Here is a 4,931-nt window from a genome sequence, read left to right as displayed (position 1 = left end):
GAGCTAGAGGGAGTTCGGGGAAGCTGGTCGACCGGAAGTGATGCTACGTGGGCGGGGCCGAGGCTGCGAGGGGTGGGGCCGTGGGCAAGGAGGGACCTGACTCCCGCGGGCGGGATGCCAGTGGGAGGGATTTGTGTGAAGTGGTTGTGAGCCCCGCGAGGGTAGACACGGAAAAACGAGTTTTTTTTGTTTGTAATTGTTAGTCAACGCTACTTTACAACACTACACTACTGACTTCTGCTTCCTATTCATCTCAACAAAAGCGTAGTTTTACTTTTAATTGTTCAATATTAAATTTAGGCAATGCATACATGATGTATTAAAAACAAATCAGAGCAGAAAGGTTTACGGTGCCATCGTCCCAGTTTCCCAGTTCCCCTTTCCAGGGGGAACCACTGGTACCAGTTTATTGTGTATCCTTCTAGAGACAGTCCCTATATACACATATAATGCAATATGTGAACGTCAAGAAATGGAAGAGATTAATAGCTATAGCTGGCTACTCACATCACAAAGATGAGTATTGAGTTAAAGAAACTGAATGAATCACAGGGGCAGGTTACTACCACGAGGTACCTGAAAAAAATCTAGATCTGGAACCCTATTCTTTCTCTAGGGGTTCTCAAGCTATTGGTCTCAAAGTTTACATTCTTAAAAATTGTTGAGCATCACAAAGAGCTTTCGTTTGTGTAGATTATATCTATTGATAATTACTGTATAACATGTTAACATGCTTTTATTTTTAAATTATATTTTCCAAAAAATCTAGTGAGAAACAGTGGCATTGTTTTACATTTTGCAAACTTTTTTTCTATTTATATGACCTTTTATTTTCATCATTATCAACTACTACTTAATTGATGCTGAACTGCTGTGCAGTGAGCAAGCAGTATAAATAAGAAGCCACGAGTATGGGAATCATTAATTACATTGTACGCCACGTATGTTACCATGCAAAAGTACAGGAACAGAGTATTGGTGTTGTCGTGACAGCCTTTGTGGATTTAAAGCAATATTAAAACACAATTCCATCAGGAAACAGGTCACCTGTCTACTTCCTTTTACACCATGCTCATAAGCCCTGTATTCATGCAGAGTTAAGTGTGTGCTTAGAAGTTATAAGGAGACAGTATAGCAGTATATTTGTGATAGAAAATAATGATGAAGTGCATGCCAGGCTTTGGCTCAGCCGTTTAAGCAAGCGACTTAACCTCTCTGAGCCTCAGTTTCTGTTTCTATGGAGTGGAACGGTAGTACCTACCTTCAGATTGTTGTGAGGATTAAATGAGAAAATGAATGTAATGCAGTTGGGCACAAAGCATAGTACACAACAAATGCTCAGTAAATACTAGCTATAACAATATAACCAACTACCACTAGAAAGAGTTTAAACCTGTTCTTATTTGACTTCTCGCTCCTAATCAAGGTCTAACAAGTGCAATTGTGGGTATCAGAAAAGAAAATGTTCCCATTCACAGCTTTATTAAGCTTGTATTTACCTGGATGTTGTTAAAAAAAATGACTTTTTAAAGAGGTATAGGGATATTTGGCTTTTAGTTTGTGGGAGAGCTTTTCCTTCTCCCCTTCCTCCCCTGCCTCATATCAGCCCAACAGTCAGTCCCCAGATCCAGAGTTGGAGAGCCTGGGGAAAGGTCAGAGTAACACATTACAACTCCTTCCTGCTCTACAGGTAACTCTTACAGCAATCCTTAAGAGAAGAAGGTACAGGTCTCTTCATATTTCTGTGACAAGGTCCATAGCTGCAAAATATTCCATGGAATAAGTAAATCGAGCCGTACCTGGGTTTCAGATCTGATTCCTGACACATTTTGGTGTGTAAATACCATGACACTGAAAAGGCATGCCACTTTACACTAATGTAGCTCTCTCACTAAAGTAAACCCTGAGGCAGTAAGATATGGCATGGCTTTAAACCTCAATAGCATCATCATGGTGCAATTGGTTAACATATTTGGCTATTACCTAAAAGGTTTGTGGTTTGAGCCTATCCTGGAATGGTCTTGTCTCCAGCCAATTCCTTGGTGATGAAAATATTCTAGCGTTGGTGGTGATGACTGCACAACACTGTGAATGTACTAAATGCCACTGAATTGTGTATGTTAAAGTGGTGAATTTTATGTTATATGTATTTTACTACAGTAAAAACAAAACCCCAATAAATGCAGTGGAAGATGCATTTCCCAACCCTGTGTTATAACTGTTTTCTTCCTGACATGTATATACTTATATCTAACATGTACGTACCCTGATATCTGAACGCCTATATGTACATCAGCTTTTAAAAAAACCTCTGATCTGGGTGTTCCACTCTGTAGCATTTTGGCATCACCTAGGAATATGTGACTCATCTGCATCCCTGTCTTGGATTGGATTAAGTATTGTATTAACTGCACAAGCACATAAGCTCTCTTGAGAGACTCTTTGGCCCTAGCACATATTTGCCTAGTATAGAAAATTCTCCCATGCAGAGGGCAAGCTTGAAATGGGGTGTGTGTCTGCACTCTCCAAGGCACTGTATGGCTTTCTTAATAAATGGGAAACAGAGAGAAAGGGTCTGTAGGAGTACAGCTGAGATTCTTCTCTTAGGCAGCACAACTTCTTAGCACAGGACTCAGGACTCTGTTCTTCTGGACAAAGCCAACATTGTTCTTTTATAAAGCAAAGATCATGAAAAGTGGCAGGTTTTTAAGGTCTTCATGAGCACAGAGTACAAAAGAGACAGAGGCAATTGGGAAAGACACACAAAAGAGACAAGGTCCGCTGGGAAGTCCCTGAGGCAAAAGGTGGTGTGAATACCTCCCAAGGAAAGGTTTCAGCAAAGCCAAGGAAGCTTCATACTGGCCAAGACTGGCCTTGGGGAGCAAGGAAGGATGACCTTATACTCCACTGTGGAGGAAAAGGCTCCCACAGGAGGAAAAGGCAAGTTTTTTTTTTTCACTCCAGCCAGCAGATTTCAGCTGCTCCTGCTATGCCCTGTCTTTCCAGAAATATGAAGGCTTGTGGAAGATAAACAAGCCTATGATAGCCACTGTGACCAGGGATCAGGGACAAGAAGACCATGAGGAAAATACAGGTGGAATGGGAGAGAGGTGAGGACAATGGCTGCTCAGCTGGAATCATGTTGCTCAGATTCTGTGTGCAGCCCAAAGTCTATCCCATGTCTGCTCTGGAGCTTGCCCATAAAATGACTATTCTTTCAGGAATCAAGTGTGAAATGATAGCCCCTCTGAAGGACAGAGATAATGTAGGCTCCAGAAAAGTAGTATTCACTCAAATACTTCCTCACTTCACCAAAATATATCTTTAGTTCTTCCCAAGGTTGAGAATACACCAAAATCTTTAGGTTTTCCACCGTGTCAATCACCTTCTCCTCGGGGGAGGAGGGGAGTTCCTCTGATGTAAGTTTTAAAAACTTCATAACATAGGAAGAAGCTGAAAATGCCCCAAAATGCCCTTGGAGTGGTGGCAGGAAAATCCTATTGAAGGAACAGTGGAAATAAAGGCAATAACTGATGTTGAAGAATTTAAAGATGCTTTGCTGCCATCATCGAAAGCCCCCAATACTCTGGATTTGCAATTGATAGAATGGAAGAATTGTCTCAAGTGTCCTGGTGCAGGGGCTGCCTTGAAGGCCACTTACGTTCATTACCCTGTTGTATCTACTGTTAAACATGGGTCCCTGAGGGCTTTGTTTGTACCCCAAATGTCCTTGGCCAGTTTCTGCAAGAGTGCTCAATCCTTCCCATAACACAAGGAGCTATGTGTGTGCCATGCAGATGAAAGTACAGAGCATTCCATGTAGACTCAATAGTCTGATTTTGGGGGCACAAAAGTGATTTGCATAGAGCCTCCCCCAAGGTTTCCCGACTATTACTTTCATTTGGCATCCGGTTGAGCCACCTCAATTTCTTAATGAATTTTCCCAGTAGACAATTGATGATAGTCCAGCCATAGGCACCTTCCTCTTTGCCAGTGATAACTCTGGCACCCTGGAAGTTAAAGGGATCATTGCTGAGGCTTCATGTCACCACAGCCAGGACCTTGTCTGCCAACTATTCATTTTCTATGCTGAGCAACTGTGTGCCTGCCATGGTTCCCAGGTAAACAGGTTTCTCTTGGTGCTGGGATTTCTCTGGCTCTTTCCATGCATGCAGTCAGATAAATGCCTATTTCATGTATTTTTTTTAGCATATTTTGAGATTCCAAGACCCTATACCTTGCACTGTTCTATCTGATTCACCTCCCCTGTATCATTCTCTTTGTCTGTTGGCCACTTATAGATATACAAAGTTGAGTGAGAAGAGCCTGCATCCAGCACAGTCCCGTACTTAACATTTTCTGGCAATGGTTTGTTCTGGGCCAGCACCACAGCTGTCAAAACAATCACAGCCATGATAGAGGAGAAGCCAAGGATAATCAGTATGTTCCTGGAACAAGATCTTTATAGTTCAGAATCCTTTTACATCTTCCATAATTGGCAGCTTTTGTTTTCTTCTTCTCTGCTCTTTTTAAATTTTTTTCCAGCCTCTTCTTGCAGTGGCTGGTCTCAGTGAGAGAGGTACACAAGGAACAAAGATCTAACAGACCCTCAAGATTGTGGGAGGAATTGGCCTACTTAGGAAGAAACCTCAAACCCGATGTCTTTTTCTTTTTTCTTTTTTTTTTTCTTTTTTAAGATTTTTATTGGGGAATTGGGGGATGGGAACAGCGGTGGGGAATTGGGGGAAGGGGAACAGACAAGTCGCTGTCCCTTTGTTCCTCAGTCTAGTTGGGGAGGACGCTGCTTCACTGGCCCAAGTTGGCACCATCACCGCGCTCCTTCCGGGTGAGGCAGATCAGTCGCCGGCTTCTGGACGGCCGCTCACTGCGGCTGCTGGCCGCTCACGCTGGCTGCTGGCTGCACACGGCAG

At 42.7% G+C, this 4,931-nt stretch overlaps 1 pseudogene; it reads right to left on the bottom strand.

The window, feature by feature from the left end:
* Positions 1-2,987: 2,987 nt before the first annotated feature.
* The window catches only part of LOC109371835 (ectonucleoside triphosphate diphosphohydrolase 1 pseudogene), a 29,702-nt pseudogene continuing 27,758 nt past the window's right edge, over positions 2,988-4,931 (bottom strand).

Source organism: Hipposideros armiger, unplaced genomic scaffold (genome assembly GCF_001890085.2).
Source record: "Hipposideros armiger isolate ML-2016 unplaced genomic scaffold, ASM189008v1 scaffold_15, whole genome shotgun sequence".
Classification (NCBI taxonomy): domain Eukaryota; kingdom Metazoa; phylum Chordata; class Mammalia; order Chiroptera; family Hipposideridae; genus Hipposideros; species Hipposideros armiger.
Note: the sequence above shows the minus strand (reverse complement) of the source record. Positions and strands in the feature narration are given on the sequence as shown.